General features: G+C 39.6%; 1 long non-coding RNA gene across 2 annotated transcripts in view; it reads left to right on the top strand.

The window, feature by feature from the left end:
* The window catches only part of LOC140906492 (uncharacterized), a 385,847-nt gene that overhangs the window by 201,770 nt on the left and 158,852 nt on the right, over nucleotides 1-25,225 (top strand). The window contains exon 5 of one of the 2 annotated variants that reach the window (XR_012157130.1): nucleotides 19,405-19,616. The exons of the other annotated variant lie outside the window; for it this stretch is intronic. This is a non-coding gene — a long non-coding RNA (uncharacterized lncRNA). Of the gene's footprint in view, nucleotides 1-19,404; nucleotides 19,617-25,225 lie in introns of those variants that run through there. 2 annotated transcript variants of the gene reach the window in all.

The raw sequence follows: 25,225 nt of genomic DNA, 5'->3' as shown, positions 1-25,225 counted from the left end.
TTGGTACCTTCTTTGTGTTTTGTCAAATCTGCTGTGAAAGTGTTCTTAAAACGAACAACATGTGCTGAATCACCATCTGAGACTGCTATAACAGGAAATATATGGCAGAATGAGAGAGTAAAACAGAGCAGGAGACATACAATTCTCCCTGAAAGGAGTACAGTCACAAATTTAACTGACACATTTTTTTAACGAGCATCATCAGCATGGAGGCATGTCCTCTGGAATGGTGGCCGAAGCATGAAGGGCCATATGAATGTTTAGCATATCTGGCATGTAAATAACTTGCCGGCTACAAAAGTGCCATGCGAACGTTGTTCTCATTTTCAGGTGACGTTGTAAATAAGAAGCAGGCAGCAGTATCTTCCATCAATGTAAACAAACTTGTTTGTCTTAGAAATTGGCAGAATAAGAAGTAAGACTGAGTGGGCATTTAAGCTCTAAAGTTTTACACTGTTTTGTTTTTGAGTGCAGTTATGTAACCAAAAAAAATCTGCATTTGTAAGTTACACTTTCATGATAAAGAGAGTGCACTTCAGTACTTGTATGAGGTGAATTGAAAAATACTATTTCTTTTGTTTATCATTTTTTACAGTGCATATATTTGTTATAAAAAATCATATAAAGTGAACACTGTGCACTTTGTATTCTGTTTTGTAATTGAAATCAATATTGAAAATGTAGAAAAAATCCAAAAATATTTAATAATTTTCAATTGGCATTCTATTGTTATAAGTGTGATTAATCATGATTCATTTTTTTAATCACAATTAATTTGTTTGAGTTAATCACGTGAGTTAACTGTGATTAATTGACAGCCCTAATAAAAACATAAGAACGGCCATACTGGGTCAGACCAATGATCCATCTAGCCCAGTATCCTGTCTTCCAGCAGTGGCCAGTGCCAGGTCATTCAGAAGGAAAGAACAGAACAGGAAATCATCAAGTGATACATCCCCTGTTGTCCACTCCCAACTTCTGGCAATCAGAGGCTAGGAATAACCAGAGCATGGGGTTGCATCCCTACCCCTCTTGGCTAATAGCCATTGATGGACCTATCCTCCATGAACTTATGTAGTTCTTTTTTGATCTCCATTATAGTTTTGGCCTTCACAACATCCTCTGGCAATGAGCTGCACAGGTCGACTGTGCATTGTGTGAAGAAATATTTCCTTTTGTTTTAAACCTGCTGCTTATTAATTTCACTGGCTGAAACCCCTGGTTCTTGTGTTATGTAAAGGAGTTCCTTATTCACTTTCTCTACACCAATCATGATTTTATAGACTTCTATAATATATCCCCTTTGTCGTCTTTTTTCCAAGCTGAAAAGTCATAGTCGTTTTAATCTTTCTTCCTACAGAAGCTGTTCCACCCTCTTAATTATTTTTGTTGCCCTTCTCTGTACCCATTCCAATTCCAATATATCTTTCTGAGATGGGGTGACCAGGACTGCATGCAGTATTCAAGATGTGGGTATACCATGGATTTATGTAATGGCATTTTCTGTCTTATTATCTATACCTTTCCTAATGGTCTCTAACAATCTGTTAGCTTTTTTGACTGCTGCTACATATTGAGTGCTTGTTTTCAGAGACCTATCCAGAATGACTCCAAGATATCTTTTTGAGTGGTAACAGCTAATTTAGACCCTATAATTTTGTATGTTTAGTTGAGATTATGATTTCTAGTGTGCATTACTTTGTATTTATCAATATGGAATTTCATCTGCCATTTGCTTCCCCAATCACCCAGTTTTGTGAGATTCCTTTTTAACTCTTCACAGTCTGCTTTAGTCATAACTATCTTGAGTAATTTTATATCATCTGTAAATGTTGCCACCTCACTGTATACCCCTTTTCCCATATAATGTGTGGATATTTTGAATAGCATTGGTCCCAGTAGAAATTTCTGGGGGACACTACTATTTATCTCTCTCCATTCTGAAAACTGACCATTTATTCCTACCCTTTGTTTTCTGTGTTTCAACCAATAAGAGCCATAAGAGGATCTTCACTCTTACCCCATGACTGCTTACTTTGCTCAAAAGCCTTTGTTGAGGGACTTTGTCAAAGGCTTTCTGAAAGTCCAAGTACACTATATCCACTGGATCCCCCTTGTCCACATGTTTGTTGACCCCCACAAAGAATTCTAGCAGATTGGTGAGGCATGATTTCCCTTTGCGAAGGCCATGTTCCCCAGGACATCATGTTCATTTATGTGTCCGATAACCTACCTCAGAAGAAGTCAACCCTACCAGTACCTGAACCCTTTCTTGCCCTCCCACAGGAGCAAGAGGTGAGAATGGGCCATACCACTTTCAGAATCAAATGCCAAATTCACTTCTTTGACTTAGCCTTCACTCAGTAATGTTTTAACAATTTAAAAGCAGACACCAAAAAGAATCCCTATAATTAAATTAATTAATTTATCATTATCTACAGGAGGAAAGAAGAGATTATTTAGATTTTTAAAATTCTGTGGTGCACTGAGGAGTCTTGGCATGCTAGAAGAACCTAAATAACTGTATACCCTGATCTCTCAAACACTTACACACATTTTTAAAAATTTTACTCTTGCCAGAAATCCCATCAAAGTCAGTGGGATACGCATATGTGTAAAGTTACATGTATGCATAAATATTTGCAGGATTGGGCCTTAGATGTTACCATAGTGTATTTGTGAGAACACTTGGATTGTTCTACATGAGAATTTGATTTTTTTAAATGGTTTTCTTATATTTCTTTGGCATTCTAATGTTCAAAACTAGAAATATAATCTGGGCAGTAGGGTTAGAAAGTCATTACAAAAACCCTGCACAGCACAACTCTGCTATTTTTGGCCTTTCCTCCTTACAATATGCCAATTTATTGCTAGTTATGCTTATCAAGGGATCTTAGACATTATCCATCTCATTTAATTTTGAACCCAAAAATATCAGTATATAGAATGTTGTAAGTGCTTTAATTTGCTCATTTTAGGTATGTCTTGAAGAACTAAAAACAATTAAACATAAGATTCCTTTGCTTTTTGCTTTTAAATGACATAAATTGATCTCACAGGAGAAAAAGCATTACTTAAGTTATCCATAATGCATCTGTTTATGTTTCCAACTGGTGCACTTTATCACAAAGTCATTGGTTTATATTATAAAAGGATGGTTGTGTAATAAGGAGTTAGCAGAAACCACAGGCATGTCTTTGAAATAACTCTAATGGCATTTTTTATGAAATATTGGAGGCTTCATGAAAATGATTTTAATGAAAAAATATAATTTTCTTTACTTCCTATTAACTCTGAGTGAGTCAAAAGCACTTTTGTCTCTGTTACAACTAAATATATTTAATTTTTTGGGATAAATTGCTTTAGGGAGCATAATTTAACAATCAAGACGCTGTAATGGAAATACATCTAATCAGAATAGTTTAACAGTTCAGGGTATAGCAGAAAATGTTAGCTTTCATGTGCAATGGTTTTAAATAGGAATATAATGATCTTATAATCTTCTTAAGACAGTGACTCTGTCTCCCTCTGTGTTTGCACAGAGGTTAGAGGGCCCATGATCCCCACTGAGGCCTTTGAGTGCTACCAGAATACAAAGAAATAATAGTAAACCATGATAATTCATTATAGAGGTACTGGTCATGATGCCATAGTTAAGGCTGTGTTTCACTTTGTTGCAATTCAACTTTTGTTTTGTGTGACAAATACAGCATCTCCTTCCCAAACGTACAACACGTAATCCTTGAACGCAGAATGAATTTTCTGAGAATTTACAAGTAAATCTGATAACTAGTTAGGGATACAATTATTTAAACATTAGGGCTTTTAAGAAATTTACCATCTTTCTTGAATGCCTTTAGTAACAGAATAATGCAGACATGTCAAACTTTCCATATAGTTAAAATTTTTGATATGTTGTGCTTAGGCTATTTTTGAAGAAATTAAATGGTAATTGATATCTTATGCATAGGCTATATTTGAAGAAATTTAGTGGTAGTTAAGCTAAGTTATTACTGATTGTTATATCTAATTCTAATTATTGGTAGGTCTAGTAGCGCTGCCTATTAAGGTTGCCTGACAATTCCCATTAAAAGACCCTGTTTTCAGTAGGTTGTAACTTTCCAGACTTTAACTGTTTGACATGAACTTTGCCATGGTAGGTGTCTGCTCTAGGCTAAACATTTTTGAAAAATTTGAGCCATAATGCTTCAGCCGTTTCCAAGAACAAGACTAGGGGAAAATACTTTGTTTTGCCCAGGTAAAAAAAACTCTGATGACCTCTTCTGTGAACAGCTTTAGCATCTCCAGGCTTTGTAGCAGGGGCTTGAAATTTGGAAAGGGGTGGTCTTTGTGCCAGAAATGTGCCTTTTGCCAACCATGTGAAAATCCGCCCAAATTTGGTTAAGTTTTAAGATTTCAAAAATTGCAGTTTGCACATGCTCAGTAAAGACTTGCTCGATTTTTAGCAACTAAAATGTCAAAAGATTCCTTTCTCACTGAGCATACTCCATCCTCTCACAGTACCTAGTGTGGACAAGACTGCACATCTGTCAGTCCACAGAGCGACTGAGCATGCTCCCTCCAGTCCAGGGCTATGGGGATGAAGCTCAATTTTCCCTGTAACTGTTGCTCCCAGTTGCTTGCTCTAGGCTATGGTGGAGCCAGGACTGGAACTGAGAGCAGGGAGCCTTTTTCTCCTGTGCTCTCCATTCCTGCCCCCAGTTGATACCAGGCAGTTTGGAGGAGGAAACCATCTGATTCAAATTCAGCCAAAAGCCAGACCTGTGGGGAGGTAAAGAGACAAGGACTCTGGTGAGAGTGGGACTGGAATGTGGGGAGGGAAATTGGGATTGGAACTGGTTGGGCAGGGACACTGGGAGCTGGGGGGAAACAGGGCCTGGGACTATCTGGACAAGGAAACTGGGAATAGGAACCATTGCAGGGGAAACGGGCAGGGTGAAGTGAACACAGATCTGACAACGAGCTGGAGTGCAAGAGAACTAGAACTGGCTTGGCAAAGAGACAGAGGTTGGGGGTGTGATTGGGGCAAGGCTGGGGAGTGGATGGAGAAGGATTGGATGAGGAGTCTGGGGTGAGAGATTAGGCCTGGAGCCAGTGGGGGCGGAAAGGCGCGGGGAGAGAGAGGACAAGGAGCTGGGTAAGGGGAACTGGGATTGACTGGGCAAGGAGACTGGGGATAAGGAGTTGAGAGAGATGGGGGAACTGGGATGGGAAGGGGGGAGACTGGGAGTGGAGGGTGGAGATTGACATTCAGACAATGAGCCCATAGAGGGAGACTAGGACTGGGTGGGAAAGGAGATTGGGACTGGGATGAGAAGCTGAAAAGTGGAAATTGGGACTGAGACAAGGAGCCAGGAGTGGGGAAAAGACTACTGGGAGAGGGACAGGTTGGAGGGGAGGGGCACAAGGGGTCATGCTAGAGAGGAATGGGCAGAAGTGTGTCCACTACAGCACATGCCCCTCCAGAACCTGGAACGGAACCCAATGTTCCCGAGTCTCAGCATTCCTTTGCTGCCAGCACATCTGTGAAACCCACGGGCATAGTGCTCCCTGCTCCTCTTGTGCTGATCCACATAGAGGATGACAACCTCTTATTTCTCTCAATTACTCCATTAGTTCAAGTGGCAGAGGTCTGTGGGGGGATATAAAGGTTTCAGTCCTGTTGACATGTGGGTGACAATATGATGCAACGTGATGGAATTTCTATTTTTTCAGTTTGCTTTTTTAAAAAAAAATCTATGAAATTAGATACAATTTTATGTAAAAAGAACATTATGGAGGTAGTAACGTCAATCACCCAAAAGTTGGGAAATGTCAGAATTAAAGTGTCTTGTGTAATCTTAATTCAGCCCTCTTGTGTATATGCATTGTGACGGCAATGTCTTTAATTACATGATCATATGCTGACATTTTCCACTTATTTTTTTTTACTAATTTATTGTTTGTGTGTGCAATAATTCTGTGGGCTACAAACAAGGTAAGGTCAACAACTCAAGCCAGTGTAACATCAAGGATAACTCAACTAATAACCCCTCTTCCTTGACAGTTAATTAGCGTGCAACAGTTCTGTTTGTTGTGATGGCTCAGTGTTATGAGGGAGATGGGACACACATGTCAAGAATTCTCACTGGTATATTTCTTGACCCCACAGTCACTGGTGTTTAAAGCTTCTGTTGCTGCATACTAGCTTGTACAAAAGTGTTTGCAAAGCTCCACATAGTGTGACTGCCTCAGAGCCCCTGCACTTTCAGGCAGTGTTTCCGGGGGAACTGAGGCAAAAGAGTACTTTAAAGCACAGACTTTGGAACTCCGAGACGGAGCTTTCCCTACCCCTCCATCATATTGGGCTGGTCTCACTAATACAGCCCTTAAACAAATAAGTCAATTGCAAATTAAGGGCCAGATTCACCAGTATGTCCAGCTGCTTTGCAATACTCTGGCAATGCAAAGCTATTGTAAACCCAGCTTAACTAGACGTTTCACTCTGGCTTAAAAGTTTAAAATAAAATAAAGAATATTTTAAGGTTCATATAATGCACAGTTAAAGCTCCTAAGAACCTGTGTTCTTTCCCCAGGAGGGGAAAAGAATATGAAAAAACCCAACAATCAGGTTAATCTAGTCTGGGACCACAATCGCTAACATGCCTCAATCACAATCATCTGATTATTACATGACATCGCTACAGGTCACAGTATAGGTTGTTTTGGGGCCTTAACTGAGCATTTCTTACCTGAGTGTTTGGATTTCGTTCAAGTGTAACCTTAACTCTGAATTCTCTGGGTTTGTAATGCCTGTTTTATTTTTTTGGATAACAACATCCTTGTGGGGTCTTTCCCCCTAAATTACTGAGATATACTCCCAGCCTTAACTCCATTTTAATATAGTTTTTTTTGTCTGGGAATATACATTGAGGCTGCTACTGCTCCCAGTGAAATCAGCAGTAGGACTGGGCTCGCTGTCATAATTATCGAGAAAAGATGAACAATAGTTAGACTTTCTTCGACTTCATTATCTGCCATTAAGCTGAAAACCATAAGATGGGAGACTAAATTTCTGTGGACTCATTAACTGGATTTTCAGATAGAGTATTTCGATTGGACAATCACTTCAGCAAGTAGGGGTGGCATCCTGGCTGAAGTCAATGGGAGTTTTGCTACTGCCTTCAAGGGAGCCAGGATTTCACTGAGGTGTTCAAATGTTTGTTTTGCATGCATAAGTACTAATGTGAAGGTCCACATGTAGGATTTAGAGGGTCCCCTTATGGAGGGCCCACATTTGTAAACTGGGTATTGACTATTTTCAGGGGAAAGAATTTTGGCCTGTTCTCCAAATCTAGCCCAGAAGAACTCATCTTGTGTGTTCCCGGCTGGTTCAAAGTTTGCATAAAGAGGAAGGATTAAAGTTTCAGGCTCCTAACCCATTTGTCATGAAACCTTTTAACCATGACAGAAACTGCAGAACAGCCTTATGTGAAATGTCTGTGAGAAGTGGTTTGAAAAGGTTTACTGAAACACTGGTGTGTGGGCCTAACTTCTAAAGATCAGCACCTGTTCAGTGGGGTTTCCCATGTGTGGGAGTTCTGCCCTGCCACAAAAGGTATGTCTTATGCAAAAACATGTTATGCGTACACTGCTGTGAGAGCCATAACTCCAGGAATAGCAGAGAAGGGTAAATGGTTCCTGAAAACTCTTGTTCACTGTGTCTGCCATCTGCCGGCAGCTCTGACCTATCCTGATACACCTCCTCAGGCTATGTTTCTCATTGCAGTTAGCATTAAAGCTCCCTGACTTCAACAGGTACAAGATTGGGCCTGAAGGGGGGAACGTTTCTGTCTGTCCAAAGCACTCGGCACTTAACATTATACACTTGTATTCTAATAGCAAATAGCTGCAGGGAAGTCTGTAAGGTTACTCCAGGGTTGAATTCAGCCCAATGTAATCTGGCATCCTAGATAGGAGACCCTTTCTGATGTCTCTAAGCCTTTTGGAAATACAATTGAAATGTTTCCATATGCAGGCAGGATATAAGTGGAGTGATGAATGCTGAGTAGTAAAGTGATCATCAGCATTAACCCATGTCCTAAAAAAAAAAAAAAAAAAAGAAATGCTCCATTTAAGAAATGTACTTTAAAAAAAATAACATGATCACAATTAACTTATCATTTGTTACCTTCCTTTTCTGCAAACGCAAATTATTAATACCCCTGTACAGTGTACGGAGGATCTTTATCCTGGGCAAGTCATAATCTTTTTGCTGGTTTTATTTCATTTTCTGGAGCAAAGCCTTAACCCTAGACTTGGGATGTGATTTTTCATTTACACACAGCAATAGCTTGTCATGTCTGACTTCATTACATGACAAATGCAAAAGTGTGGGCTGAGTTATCATGGAAGAGAGTGGCCCCTGCTGATACTCAACTGTCTTATTGTTAGCAGTGCGATTTGCTTTAGCATAGTGAAAGTTGTGCCAGCTTTCCATTAGACACCTCTGTTTTTCAGAAATTTACAATTTGTCTCCACACATTTGCTCCAGATTGAAATCTGCTTTAGAAATGGTGGCCTAGAAAAGATGCTTGTAAAAGCATCTTTAAAAATACAAAGAAGGAAAATATTTGGCAATCTTTAAATTGCAGCTCAAAATACAAATGGAGATGTTATAGTTTGATGCTGTTTATGCTCTTTGAATATAGATTTCCTTCAAAATGTGTGAGTGAACTTGGCACTCATGAATGAGATGGATTGGAGAGCCAGCTGTAGTGTAGACAGGGTCTGTGCCTACTGCCTAACTCTCTTACACTCATCAACCCTGATAATCCAATCCTGTGCCTCTCTTGAGCAGAGACCATCAATCATTATAGTGAACTTAGTGCTTGTGAAAGATGCCAGACAAGCAGCACTGGATTCTGAATTCTTTTGTTTATCTCCAATACAGATACAATGCAGGGAAGTGCAAGTTACTCCCATGCCACCATCTGAATGTGACTAAATGTCCAACATAGACCATGACTGGAGTATAGCAGTAAAGTGAGAGATGCTTGCTGTGAATGAATGGGGAGTTCACTGGTTCAGCAACTCACCTTAGTGGCTTCTGCCAGCAGAATTCTTATAGTTCATGAGCAGAATTTACAGCTGACTCATTATGAGGACTTCTTTGGGGGTGGGACAGAAGAACTACCTGACCATCAAAAGGGTGATTATCCCCTATGCCACAGGAAGCCTCGCTGGCACAGAGAATGGCAAATTATGCTTCCCAGTGCCAGCTGTAATGAATCTGGCCATTTATATTTCAAACTAAAATTCAGCATATCTTTAGTCCATAAAGAGGGCAAGTTAATTTGTATAGTTTAGTAAAACCCTCTTTTTTTAAATGGCTGAATTACTTGATTCAGAAATTCTGTGCATTTTCACTACAGCAGCTGAAGTCACAAAAGACTGTAATGTCTCCTGAGAGGTGAAGAGAAGAACTCAGAATGAGTGTAAAAAAATCCATTTTTAAATGTCTAACCTACCAATAAAGCTATTATGATCAGTGAGTCGAAAATGTGCACATTTGTCAAGCACAGTATGCAGTATGACTTAGAAATTGCTTTCATGCATATTTATCTAATAAGGTTTTGAAAGTGCCTATGTGATTTGAGAAGCCTGAGTCCCACTAAAAGTCAATGGGACTTAGGCTCCTAAGTCACGTACACTTCTGAAAATGTACCCTACATGCACAGAAATAGGTCCATATGTGCGAAGAAATCTTGGATAATTAACAAAAAGGAAATTTTGTCCTGAAAGTGTAACATGGAGGTCCAATAGACTGTTCAGTGGAAGTTCACTGCTTTACTTTTACCTGTTTGTTAACCATGGTGTTTGTGGCATTTCCTAATAATTAGAATAGGAAATACCTCCATTAATTTACCTACTCTGATGGTATATTACAATTTAAATGGCATCCACTGTACCTTTTACACCTGCAGATGGCAATTAGGTACTATGTCCTGGACAAGGCCTGTTGTTAAATGGAATTATCTGCTATTAATACATGTAATGTTTCCCTCCTATAAATATTGTTTCACTATACAAAAAGTAAATCTTAGTAATCTTTACATTATGTCTGTATTCTCTGATTCAGAACCTAAAAATGAGTCAGTTTTGAACTACATGAATCATCTAGGGCTGACTCTTAGCTGTTGTAAGATAGCATTGCTCCATTGACTTGGATGGCGTTAAACCAGTTTACTCCAGCTATCGAGCTGCCCCAGCAAACACAGCAGATCAGTTTTGTTTTGTGGGGAAGGGCATTTCTCCTTTCCTCCAGTTCATATTTGATGTTAATTGGAGCCTGAATCACTCCCCCTCCAGCTTTTTGTTAAAATAATGTTCCAGATTAAATGTTGTGTATCAAGCAGGCTTCTTGTTTGTACAATATGAATTTTCAAGGAAAGATTATCTGTGCCATCAGTTATTAGTCATGTTTCTCAGAGTGCATTGCCAGTGTTTTGTGAGAGGAGAGGTTTAAATAAACAGTTATTAAGACTGAATTTCAGGAGATGAGAGCTTGATACATTTGCAAAGCTTGCTGTGTAATGCAACCTACACTGCAGCACAGTCCTTGAAAGTTTTACTTTTTTACAGTCACAGTCAATTAAAACTAACCTGGCAAGGGACCAGAAAACCTTCAGGAGGATTAGTAGTTATTAGTGTCATTGCCTCTTCTACTGTAAAAACAGTGGCTATGTTATGAGCGGCCAACCACGCATCACCCATGCACAACTAACTCTTCTAAGCATAACTGAAAGAGGGAATAACAAAATGTGATTTGACTTCAGCAGAACTGTCTGATTATCTATGTGACCTAATTTCACTTTTGTCCCAAATTTTCCTGTTTGATAGATATCACCAGTGATTGTTAGTAAACACTAATGAACTGTCTTTCCCAGCAAATGGCTTTGTGCCCTAATCCTGGCTACTGGCAACAGCAATGGCTTTGCAAAGATGAACATTCTCCCTTCGAAGCCTGAGCAGATCTGATTGTGATAAGCCCTGCTGGAATTCCTGTCTGGGTGTTCTGTGTGACCTGGGTGGCAGTAAGAGTCAGTGGAAATCACTCAACACTTGACTCTGTAGTGCTTTGTCTCCGTTTCCCCACCCCCCTGTTTTGTATGCTACGTCCGAGACATGGCTAGCTCTGAACTTTTTACCTTCTATGTGAAGTATTTTTGTGGTGAAGAAAATGGCCATTAAGATGATTTGTGAAATAAATACTATTCATACAGCAGGTGCTGGATCTGTAAACAGTTAATTAGCAGTGCTATACAGATGTTGGGTATTTCTGAGATGTCTGCTAGCTGAATGTTTTCTGATAGCAGCTCATTCAGCTAATGATTGTCATTTTGTAATTTAGTTTCCAAAATGTTCCTGTGATGATAACCCTTATGCCTCTACTTATAACAGCTTCAGAAACCATGGTCATCCAGAAATATTCAACTTATAATACAATTAGTATTTTACTATGGGGCATTCTGATAGGAAAGAAAAGTGAAGTAGAAACAGTGTGCACATGTTGGCCACGTGTGCGTTTGGCTTGTTTTTAATTGTTGTAAGACAATAAGAACCACGGCCACCATATTGATCAGCTGAAGATACAAGTAGAATATTCACCTTGCAATGAGGTGAAAGTGTTGAAGAGTTTTTATCAAACTTATTAGGATTTTATCAAGCTCTTTTTAAAAAAATCCATGTTTAACACCCTCTTTCAGAATATTTGGAGTGGTTTATACTTTAAACAAATCATTGCAGAAGTTTATTTCAAAGAAATATACTGTATCCACAAAAGTCATAATGGTACTCAAAAGTCAAAGTGGGAAAAATAAAGATCAATAATAAGATGAAAAAGGTCAGAATGTTCTGTACACACATGATTCATGCCTAACTTTGTAAATCATTCTGAGTGGCTCATATGAATGGTGCTATATAAATGTAAAGTATTATCATTCTAACTTAGCCCTTACATAAATTGATTTTTTCCATTTACCAGACTCAAGGAGATCTCAACATTCTGTGTAATAATTTCTGCTACATTTGTTTTTTGCTATTCAGTACAACAAAACATGATTTATGAATCAGAAAATAACATAATCACTGAGCAAATGGTAGAAAAAATCTTTTGCAACAAATTGAAAATCAGTAACATCAGGTAAAGAAGAAATGAGTGAGTTTTAGAATCACTTCAACATTAATGTGTTTGTGGTGGAATTGCCTTAAAGTTGTAATTCTTTAAAAGGTCCTAACTAAAGGAGATAACTAATTTGTCATGTAGTAAGCCCTCTCAAATTACACCTTTTATGTTTTGGATTGTACAGACCCTACTTCAGGGCTTTGTTGTTCTTCATGGCCATAGTCATGTGACTACAGATGAATAGAATGGAATGGCAGGAGGTTAAATGTGAGAACTTTGTGTTTTTAGACCGTTCTTATGCTTCTTGAAAAGTTAATTAGGAAGTGAAACCTTAAGCAGTTGACAGTGTGCATTGTGGGCCGCTAGTGCTCTGTGACAAGTACCACTGAAAGGTACTTCACTTTCTTTTGTAAACAGCAAGGTAAGGAATTTTCACAAAAATGTATTGGTGAAGATCTGCTTTTCATCATGGCCTAACCACATAGTAAACAACAGAAATAACTTGTTTTAATAAAGTATGGTGTTGAAATATTTATCAGCAAGCTCTTTCTCTCCATTTCAAAGGTATGTTTGGGTAAGAGAAACCCTTGCCTTGAAGAAACCCAATCTGAAATTTTGTTATAACATTTTCTTCAGATCAGGAAACCTTAGGAGAAGTTTGACTTTTAGGCAATCATAGTTACCTCTCAGTTGATTAATACAGTATGCTGAAGCAGTCATCCAAGAATTTCTTCTTACTTTAAATTTAACCCCAAAATATAATTTCTCACATAAAATTATTCTAGCAGTCATGTTATTAAAAAGGGCGACCATTTGTATTGTCATTTTTTACATGGATGCTTACTTTTTTCCATAAATAAGCAATAACATATCTGTTTCTTTGTAGAACAATGAAAAAGATTAATATACCTTTATATAATGAGCTAAATTCTTTTGAGTTGGACCCATGTAAAGGGTGGGAGAACTAGTAAACTAGACTTTAGAAATTTTAGCATTAAAGTTTGTTAAAATAGCTTTATGAAATGTTTCAATGGAAATTGCTTTCAGTGGGGTCTGTACTAGTGTAACTTAGTGGAAAAAGTTAAGGATGTAACTTAAACTGTGAGAACTAAACATTTCAGTTAAGGCTGCCATGCTTTGCCAAGACATCCTTAACCCATCTGCTTTGTGCGTAGGCTTCACATAGCACATGACATGCCTTCTACTATTTCAGGATCCCACTGCAACAGAACAGAGATATAAAGTGTATGGAATATGTGAAAGTTTTAAGTGAAAAGCACTGCTCCACTGCTTGGCACAGAAGAGAGCAAACAAGCACTATTCCTAAGGGCATGTTGCTGGAGAGCATGGGAGGATGGGAACAGTACCTCCATTGCAGCCATAATACATATACGCATTGTTGGGTCTAGTCAGTGAGGGGGGGGCAGTGCTAGGCAGCAGATTTGCCAAGTTAGCACACAGGTCATTGCACCTCCCTGCAGCATTAACTTGCCCTTTGTAGTTTTCACTCTCCTTTGGGGGTGCAGCAGGGAGGGTGATTGTACTGCACATGCTGGGAGCCAGTGGTAGCAGAGCCATGGGAGGACAGAACGTAGAGGAGTAGGTGCTTGACATGGCTGTATTTTTGGGGCAACGATTTTCTGTACATCCTCATATCTTATGCATTCTGTGTCTTCTGTTCCTCCCCTAATCCCTCCCCCATGGCAATGTTACAACATCCTCAGTCACAGAGGGTTTTTTTACCGTAACTTTTCCCTTTGTCAGTTTTTCCTGCGGAAGAGGAGAATTTAGCTCACTGTTCATATAGTTCTATGCAGTGCTGCTATGTATTTCTAAAGGACTGCGTAATGATATTTAGATATAGTACACACAGGAAAGAATTGCTTTTAAAGAATAGCAATAATGCTTAGTTAAGTGAGATGACATCAGATATACCACTTTCATCACAGGATCCCAAAATCCCGAACAGTTTGATATTTCTTGGGTAGTTTTTTAAAGATGTAGGGTAGAATTTTCAAAAGTGTTCAGCATTGGCCTAACTCAGTTTCCATTAGAGTCCATGTTAAAACTCCTATGGACTTCGGAGGAGGCAATGTTAGGCCAACACTGAGTGCCTTTGAAAATCTCCCTTCTATTATAAATGCAACACTTTGTATTTTGAAAGTGCATTAACTAATATAGCTGCGCCATACCCCTGTGTGGTAGGTATAATCTCTACTTTACAGATGCAGAAACTGAGGATCAGAGAGATTAGTGCCTGCTGGTTTTGGGTGCCCAACTTGAAAAACTTTTTAATGTGTAGTAGGAGCCTAAATGTGGATGGAAGCAAATAACTTTGGACACCTATGATTGAAAATACAGTATTATACAATTATTCTTTCATATATATGACAGTATCTATCATCCAGTAACAACTATTGTGTGCTTATATGTGATGCCCCTACAGAAGAAATGTATATTATAGCTATATCGCTAATGTGGTCAATAAGGACATATTTTGATAATATATTTTAAAACTTGCCATATTTTGACAATATGTCTGAAATATAGAAATCTAAGGCACTTGGGTTAAATAGAATCAATCTATAGCTCTATTCACTGTAGGCAGCTCTGTGTGGACCAAACCCTGTATCTATTCTGAGTCCTATTGATATCAGTGAGGCTATGAGTGGGTACAGAGATCGACCCATGTAGACAATCTTGCAAGGCCCAGATGTGATTCCACTGAGGTCTTTGAATGATATCACTAGTCTAGTATTATATTTACAAGATAAAAATGTTTCCCAACATTTGGTGTAAGAACAGATCTGGAGAGTATGTATTTTGCTAACAGCATTAAAATACACTAATTCATGCAATATTAAGCACATGTGAAAATAACAGGAACAGGAAGGGTGGGATTCTCTAGTTTGTTATGGCTGCTTTGCACCACTCAGGCTTCTGGCCATAATTGGATTTTCCCCTTGCACCAGGGAACTCTGCTGGTATAAAGCTGGCAGAGGCAGAGATTCTGTCTCCTTTGCTGCCCACCCTACATTTTTGTAGGGGGGAATATCAGTGGTATCCTGGGGGCATACTGAGGGTGGAGTAGACTTTGCTACTTCCAATCTTCTACTGGCATAAAGTCACTGCAGGGCCTTATGTCAGTGGTGTAAGCTACACCTGCTCCAACATACACCAGGGCTGGGTAGTACATGACTGGGGAAGCCCCGACCAATTTCCTGATGGCTTTGCCCCATCCCTGCACTGAGTAGAGCTCTTGTGTAGTGGAGAATCTGATCTTTGGAATGTTTTAAACAGATGGTTAGGTCTGTGCTGCAAAACTTGTATATAAAATTGCTGAATAAGAGGAGAATTCTGTACCAGTCCCAAAAAGCAGCTTGGAAGAGAGGTGTGTGTGTGACAGAGACAGACAGACAGAGTGTGCAGGGAGGAGATGGGTAGACCAGGCCCTAGAGAGACCACACGATGGAAGGGACAGAGGAATATATGATAAGTCCATGAATTATGCCCCATGGGGAAGCTGAAGTAGCAGCTGGCGTGGCTGTAAAGTTGCTCCATGTCTGTGTTGAAGAGGAAGATTCCATCCCCCTCAGTTCATGTGTGGGTTCAGCAAAGCTCATTTATTCAGTCTTTGAGCTGGAGAAGAGTATTATTAGGGTGAAAATGGTCCCAGGGGAGCAGAATGAAAGGAAAAAACCATTGCAACATTTTTCCTCCTTATCCTGATAGAGGGAACCCATTCACAGCACTACATATGATGTGGGGAAGAGATGGCCAGAAAAAAGGTGGAGCTAGGAAGAAGATATATTATCATCAATGATTTAGATCAGGGATCGGCAACCTTTGGCACGCAGCCCTCCTGTTTATCTGCTGTGTCTGCGGGTTCAGTTGATCATATCTCCCACTGGCCGCGGTTCGCCACTCCAGGCCAATGGGGGCTGTGGGAAGCAGCATGGGCCTAGGGATGTGCTGGTTGCTGCTTCCTGCAGCCCCCATTGGCCTGGAGTGGCAAACTGCAGCCAGTGGGAGCTGTGATCTGCCGAACGTGTGGACGCGGCAAGTAAACAAACCGGCCTGGCCCGCCAGGGGGCTTACCAATGCGTGCTGCGTGCCAAAGGTTGCCAATCCCTGATTTAGATAATGGTATACAGAATATACTTATAAAGTTTCCAGATGTTACCAAGATGGGAGGGGTTTCAAGTGCTTTGGAGGATAGGATTAAAATTCAAAATGATCTGGACAAACTGGAAAAATGGTCTGGAGTAAATAGGATGAAATTTAATAAGGACAAATACAAAGTACTCCACTTAGGAGGGAACAATTGGTTGCACACATACAAAGTGGGAAATATCTGCCTAGGAAGGAGTACTGCAGAAAGGGATCCAGGGGTCATAGTGGATCACAAGCTAAATATGAGTCAACGCTGTAATGCTGTTGCAAAAAAAGAGAACATCATTCCGGGATGTGATAGCAGGAGTGTTGTAAGCAAGACATAAGAAATAATTCTTCCGCTTTACTCCACTCTGATAGGCCTCAACTGAAGTATTGTGTCCAGTTCTGGGCAGCTTATTTCAGGAAGGATGTGGACAAATTGGAGAGAGTCCAGAGAAGAGCAACAAAAATGATTAAAGGTCTAGAAAACATGAACTATAAGGGAAGATTGAAAAAATTGGGTTTGTTTAGTCTGGAAAAGAGAAGACTGAGAGGGGACATGAAAACAGTTTTCAAAGGTAAAAGGTTGTTACAAGGAAGAGGAAGAAAAATTTGTTTTTCTTAACCTCTGAGGATAGGACAAGAAGCAATGGGCTTAAATTTCAGCAAGGGAGGTTTAGGTTCGACATTAGGAAAAACTTCCTAACTGTCAGGGTGGTTAAGCACTGGAATAAATTGCCTAGGGAGGTTATGGAATCTCCATCACTGGAGATTTTTAAGAGCAGGTTAGACAAACACCCGTTAGGAATGGTCTAGATAATTATTCCTGCCATGAGTGAGGGGACTGGACTAGATGACCTCTCGAGGTCCATTCCAGTTCTATGATTACTCTATGATTTTATCAATGGCAGTAATTCTGTCTATGTTGCACTTTTCATCTTCAAAGTGCTTTACAGACATTAACCAGAGTAGCCTTTTAATTTTAACAGCAGATTAAGCCCCTTGGTTAGCAAACTTTCAATAACTTTAAACAGGCTCGGTTAACATGGATGAGGATTTTGCAGTATTGATTTGTGTAACAGGATCTGTATTAACAGACGTGCAATCACATAAAAACATTGGGAGGATTCAGGAATGAAAATACATGAGTCTTTGTAACTGTCTTATGGCGAGCATCAAGAATACAGTGAATAGTTGAAGGGCATGGGCATGTGTTCTTTCTCCCTCCCCTGCTACTAAATTCCTGATGTGGTTGGTAAATGCTTCTGAGCAATGCATTTAGGGCTCATGCATCTGCTCAAGCAAATGGGAGGAGGCAGGATCTCAGAGGTGTGATCTAATTTACATGCATATTAAGGGTTTATTCCTTGGGAGGACCAGTGGGAGTTTAGGCACCAGCACATCATATGATCATGTGCTTGGAATGTTTTTTTTCCCCTTCCCTTTACCACTTAAGAAGTTCTTTTTATGCCCTATTATCCTACACTGCCAGGTGTGTATGTGAAGGGAGCAGTGGCCTTTCTGTGTACCCCCCATTATGGAAATTGCTATGACCTTTATTTTAATTCGTTTGGCCCAATGAATATCCTGTCCCAGCAGCAGAGAGGGGCTGCACCTTCCTTTTGAAGCAGGCATGTTTGGTTTGAAAACAAAATACTAGAACTGCACTATTTTCAGGAAAGAACTTTTCTCCCCTTTTTTATTGCCTACAAAATGCCTGGAGAGTTTCAAAGTAATAGCAAGTATTGTGTAAGAGAATAGCATATAAAAAAATCTTATTTTTTCAGAAAAACCCTTATTCCCCACACTCTTCCAACATGGTAAATGAGCCTTCTGTATGCTTTGGCACCCGGAAACATTTTTAACAAAGTCTTTGTAAACACCAGTAATGTATCCATCCTTTTAAACTTAGATCTGCAGGAATGTATACATTGTAAAAATGGAGTAAGAAAACAGAGTCCAACATTTTAAACAATCAATTTGATTCTGCTCACAGCAATTACTCTGGTTGTCAGCAGGAATAAAATTTACAATCACAGGAAAGCATAAAAAGTCAAATGTATTCCTGCAAAATGTAGCATAAGCTGCATGTAAATTAGATCACACTTCTGAGAACCTGTCTCCTCCCATTTGGTTACGCAGAGGTGTAAGTCCTAGGCATCTTGCTCAACAGCATTTAGCAAATTCGGAATAGACATGAGAGAAGGGTCTCACGTTCTGGGGTGCAATCCAGACAACTGAGGGATGGTGCCACTGCCTACCCTGCAACCTTGGGTGCCTCCCCATGCTTTGCTGTTGTAGCTCCCAACAAGGGCTGCTCTCAAACAGCATGCAGGTCACACCCTGAGTGTCTGTGTATATCTGTACCCCCTGGTCCAGCACATCTCACACCATCAGCCTGACAGCAACACTCCAGTCACACTCTTGCTTCCATCAGCCTTGGTTACTATTTGCAGGGTGACCCCAACATACTTCCAGTCCCAAATTTCCCCAAAAATGCGTGTTATGCACTGTCCAGACCTCTCCTGGGCAGTTCAGATATTAAAGGTCCATTGCCACTGTAAAGGGTCAATATTCAACAGTTTGCTACCTTAACTGGAGTTACCAAATAGTTCAGTTTAAACACAGCACCGAATTAGTTTAGATTAAAAATAAAACCAGTTTATTTAACTGAAAGAGATGAGTTTCAAGTGAGTACAAGTGTAAGGTATTAAAGTCAGAAATGGTTAAAAGAATAATAAAGATAAATTGCTTCCTAGTAGCTAAAACTTAACAAGTTAGACTTTATTCAAGGTAAAATCCTTACCACACATTCCCAAAAACATGGCTTAGCATGTTCTCAGGTCAGGATCTCCCCTCAAAACCAAAGGGCTGGTTCCTTTGTCTCCTTAGGTCGGAAAGAGTGAGATAACCAGGGCTGTTTTTGTCCCTCACATCTATAGTCCAGTCAATCCATGAAATGCATTTCTCTGAGGGTGACCCCTAAAGTTCATTTGAGCTGTGAGGAAGGAGACATGGTGTCTGGTGGTGTAAAAGGTTCCGTGTTGTTTGCGAAAATGCAGATTGATTTGTTCCTGCCCTCTTTGCTGCCAAAGAATGGCCACTTGACCAGTGATCAGATGACTGCCAATCAACTTTGATGACACCTGGCAAGAAGTCTTTGAGAAACTGATTTACCCCCCTCCCCAGATGCATCTGGTAAACACACTGTATTCATAATTCTAGTGTATCTTCATAACTCTTAATATGCATTTTATACAAACATTATAGAAGAATATTAATGATCAATGTGTTATTAGTTTTTAAATGATATCTCACAATGCATATTTTGCACACAATTAACTATTACAGTGATGTGTAGGGTGTGAATACGGGAGTGCTTTCAGTCACAAAGAGTCAGTACCATTTATGGCTCACTTACCTACCTTCTGAGCAGGGAGAACCACTGCTGGTGTGCTTTGGCAATGAAGGGTTAGTTTTCAAAAGCGGCCTATGAAACTGAACATGCAAGCTTTGTGCATGCACCCATTTCAGTATGCATGAGCCCCTGGATACCTAGAAGCATATTACCCAATCTGAAAACACACATTTTTCATGCCAAATTTTGGCCCTAGAAGTTAAAGGAAAATATATGAATTGACTCATTGTTAAATTCAGAATCTAATTACAATCCTGAGTCCTTTCGCAGAGAATTAAAAGTGGTTGCAGCAGTAGGCAACATTTGGAAGTACTGCAGTGTCAAGCCTATAGAAATGAAAGATGGAAAAGACTTATTAGGCCATCCAGTCCATCTCCTTCTACAGCAAGATTGCTCTGTATAGGGCCAAGTCATAGAGATTAGACATTTAAGACCTACTAGCATTCACCCCAATTCTGCAATTGGAAGTCATCAGATTGACTGCTATGCTCACATGGAATGAGACTCTCCGCGTGGGCAAAGTAGGCTGCCAGCATTCTGTCAATTGCAGGATCAGAGCTTTAATGTAAATGTGTCACAATCCAAACACTTGTGTAGCTCTTGTAAAGTTGAAACACAGAGCAAAATGTTAACTTGAGAAATCATTTCCATACTCTGATCAGAATAACAAGAACACAAAGTAACACTACAGCAAGAAGGTCCCATGTGTATAAGTCAATTCAGGCTTAGTTTCAGTTTTCTTCCAGCTACAGCTACATTTGTTGCTAAATTGCTCCAATTCTGCCAGTCTAGAATATTTCAGACCTTAAAAGTGAAGTAATCATGCAAGATCACCACAGTTTTTAATACTTCATACACCATAATAAATGTAGGGTTGCTCAGATCCTGTGCTTAAGCCACATGCAGAACTTCCATACTTATCCTGGTAAAGACTAAACACTGACAGCCCTTTCCACTGCTCCTCACTGGTACCCCATAGGCCACATCTGCTTGTTGCCTTCCTTTTCTACCTACAGCACATCAGCTTTGTTTGCCTGGAACTCACCCTCAACCTGCCTGAAGGGAGAAGGCCTCCATTACTCTTTCTGAGTCCTCTCCCAGGTCCTGCCCCTGCAGCTGGAGGAGAAAGAAGGAAATCTGACAGGAGAGAGAAGGAGGGGGACTCCATCTTCTTACCAAACTTTGCTTCACTTCCTCTTCTCCCATTTCAGACTTAGCTCACTTCTTCCCACTTCACCACTACTACAATCACCAGGCCCAGGGCTTCCCTACCCCATTACCTTTTGTGTCTGGATGAAACAGTAGAATAAAGACCAGTGGTCTTTGTCCCCTCGCCTTTCACTTCATCTTCAAAGGGCCTCTGACTCACCCGCTCTCTGACCATACTTTCATCTAGAATGGGAGCTATCTACAGCTTTCTGCTCCACCATATTGATTCATTGGGAAAAGCTGACAAAAACAGAGACTGTGAAGGAGCTGGGAGACTCTGCAGGATTCTCCCAAATGAAATAGTTGAAAAGCAGGACTTTTAAAACTAGATTGGGCATCAATCCTGCACAGCCTCTGGAGATGGAATGGATGCTCTGAGAGAACTTTCCCATCTCTAGCAATGGTGAGTCTGTGCTTTAGTGATGCTATGATTTTTTTTTAAGTTTTGTTCATAATATAACATGCATATCTGAGTGCTAAGTTCACCCTTTTCTCTTGAATTACCTATCTCCAAAATTTTTTCAGAATCAGAATTCTATTCCTTGCGAGTCTGCAAAAGAAAGTAGATCTCATTTCAACTGACAAGAATCTGAAAACTGGTTCCCAGTTCTGTGGTAACCTTTCTTTTCAGTAATACATAATCCTCTCTGACTACATGCATCTAATTCTTCAAGCCATTTCTGCAGTAGTAGGTACGATCAGGTTTCCACCTCTTCATAATACATCTTTAACACACACAACTAAGATCTGAAAGCTAATTACATTCAGAACATTTTAAAGCCAACCTCTCAGAGATCATTTAAGCATGCCAGATTGGGTCCTGTAGAAAAATGCATACTTAACTTTTTTTAACAATTTTTTAAATGATTATACAAAGGAGAATCAGAAGTATTTCTGCTATATTTAGCAGGACTTTTAAACATATTATTAATCATATTTATCCTGGTAGTGCCTAGGAACCAACCAAGGTACAAACACAAAGTAGTCCCTGCCCCAAAGAGCTTAGCAATAAATAGATAATACAGATAAATACTAGGGGAAAGGGGTGTAACACACAAGCAGAGTGATCAATGTGATGGCAGCAAATGTCATATTAGTGCCACAATTAATCAATTGATTTTGGTGGTGGGGGTAGTTAGGAGGAGGGGATTAGCTAAATGGAAACACGAGGGAGGGAGAGGAGGAAGGTATGAGGGGCATATCATGTCCATCTGTCCCTGCTTAAGCTGCTTTTATAGGCCCCAATCCTGTAATGAGTTCAGTGGGACTCTGCATGAGCTCAGTGGTCCTGCTAATGGATCTCATGACAGGATTAAGAGTAGAGGGGTGTACAAGGAAAGGAACAGTCTATTTTATACTATTATATATTTAACTAAAAATTCTGACTGTTCTGAAAAACTGTGTTATCACTTCTCAGTCTGTAAAGCCATTTCCTTGTTGGTGGCACACCATGAAACTTCTGAATCCCATTAATGCATTGGATGACCTTTTCTTGTTTCCATTGCTGTGTGATGTACATGTTGGCACAAGAAAAAAAATATGCAGAAGTTTCTGTTTGTGAAATGAAGTAGAATCATCATCAGGGATATCAAAGAGGGTATCATCTTTCAATCTAGTGGAGAATTTTCACTCTGTCCCAGTAGTTCAGTCATTGTTTGCCATGCAATGTATTTTCCCAGTAGTTTTATAGCTTTACACGATTCTATAGTATTTGCAGTGACAGTGGTTTCTGTACTGCATCTTTTTAATTCATTTATCGTTTGTAATATATTTGTGTTTTAGTCTTATAGAGTTCAGTGCTTTCAAATAAAACAGTAGGTTATTTTCATTCACAGAGATCTGCATATTCCACCTGTAACTCCTGGGATGAAACACTATATGCTAAGACACCCGCTGTAACTCAGTATGTTGCACATACTCTTAATATAGATATGAATATTGTGGATTAAAAAAAACTTAGGATCATGAAGAAATGTGTGGGAAGCGTGCCTGGGCCCTTCTATAACATTGGAATAATGTAAGACTTCTTATTTGTCAAGCCAAAATATAACAATAAGTACACACTTTAAAGTACAATATTATTAAGAATGATATATGTTCTTCAATGTAATGACTGCAGTGATTCTGTTATGTCCATTCCCAACACTGTGTTGCATCTGGGATATTTATTTCCCCTTGATGGCTGCAGAACATATTGATTTGGACCAAAATCTTCCCTCGCTGCTTACAACACCATTTTCTGTTCCAAATACAAGGCACACTTATTTGATCCGGCCTTTGCTAATAGAAGTGCCTAGAAGAGCATACAAAAATAAAAGAAATTAACAAAAATTTCAAAGAAAATTCACATGCAGTCTTCCTCTTGTGGAGAAAAAGAAGGAAAGGACCATATGCGACACATTAGTCAGGTCAAATAATACACATCCCTGATGGGTGGGTGTATGAGAATCTGAACTGAATAGAAGAATTAGTGTAATAGAAAAGGTGAAGAATGGTAAAAAGCAAATTAAAATTTTGTAAAATAAAGTCAGGTAACAGCTAAGCTGGACATGACTGCCATGGTAATTGTTTATATCCTGTTTTAGTGAAATGGGCCTCAAGTTCCAGATGTTTCAGAAATTAGAGTTTTCATTGATGGAGCATATGTGTAATATATAACATTAAAGTTATGCTGGACCCATTCCTACCAGGCCTTGTGAAGACAATTATTATGTACAAGGGAGCAGGTGAATACACCCATTATTCAGCTACATGGAATCAAAAAGAAATGTGACAGATGAGGACAGATCTGTTGTGGTTTCTGTACTGCACTATAGCTGGTAAAATGTGCTCTTCTGTTTTTCCTCTCAGGTCAGGATCAATACACTACACTTCATTCTGGTAGTACCAGAGAACTTTGATCTCAGGGAACTCCCACCCCTCCCTTTGTAACACTAGGAGATATATCAGCCCTAGTATTAAATCATAATAATGCTAAGAAACTCTTCTACGAACTGAGGGATGAACATACATAATCAGATCTGCAGCTGATGTAAATTGGTGTAGCTCCCATTAAGTCAATGATACAACATGTATGTTTCTATCTAGGAATAACAACACATGGGAACAAAGATGTCAGTGAAACAAATATATTTCTCCTTGTAAAACTGGGAGATATTTACGGTATGTCCAGGCCACTCTAAAATAAAAAGAAGATGGTTTTGACCATTAACTGTCTGGTAGCTTGCAATATCCCTACCAATTGTGATGACCTCAGTGGCAGGAGGCTGGTGGACTCCTTCCCCTGCCCCGTTAATGACAGATGGGTGGAAGGCCTGATGGGACTAGATGTTACCTATAAATAGATTAATCATTATCATTAATGAACATAATAATGAAAATAATCTCATCTCACCTCATAAACCAAATGCAATTTGAGAGGCAGAAGGCCTGTGTAGCAGCCCCACAGATACCAGAGAGCCACCCATCCATCAAGGACACTTGAGACCATGACAAGCCACCTGTCAGACTTGAGCAGGTAGGATGATGAAGGGATTGTCAGAGGATGGTGTGTTGATTTCTTGGTTGTGGGGCTAGAGAGCAACATGTCTTGGTGGCATCTTCAATAGGTCTGGATAGTTCTAGTAAGGATGCTCTTGAGGGTCTCCCATAGATTTACAGCCTGATTTTACATGTAGTTTTATTATGGTGAAGTGGACTTAAATGATCATAGTCCTTGTCTAGCCCTCTGAATGGGGAAGAAATTAATCTTTGCAGACCAAAAGTGATGTTAACTTAAAATATTGTTAATTGTTTGTATATTTTCTTCATCATCATCATCATCTTGTTCCCATTCATATAATGTTGCATTGGAGAGACCATTTGGCTGATGTGGTTTAATATTTGCAAGTGTAACAGAAGAAGCAGTGGCAAGCCATGACATTTTTAGTAGGGCATGCAACAACTTTTTATTTAACACATTTTTGCACTAAACTTTTCATCCTGACAAAGAGTTCACGCTGCTAGCTCTGTTTTATCATGGATGATTCAATTCTACACTTGCATGCCTGATGCTGTCCAACCTTTTCAGTGATGTTCCACAAAATTCCATCATCCACACAACGTAACCTCGCACGCACCTTACATCACAGTTGCCAACTTTCACGCGGTAAATAAGCACCCCGACTTTCACAATAAGTCAAAAATCAAGCTAATCCCATTTCAAAACAAGGCCAAAACAAGCCAATTGCTAAGAACCCCAACACTATATATGTCTA

The sequence above is a fragment of the Lepidochelys kempii genome, chromosome 2 (assembly GCF_965140265.1).
Source record: "Lepidochelys kempii isolate rLepKem1 chromosome 2, rLepKem1.hap2, whole genome shotgun sequence".
NCBI lineage: Eukaryota > Metazoa > Chordata > Testudines > Cheloniidae > Lepidochelys > Lepidochelys kempii.
The sequence above is the reverse complement of the archived record's forward strand: the minus strand, read 5'-3'. Positions and strand labels throughout refer to the sequence as shown.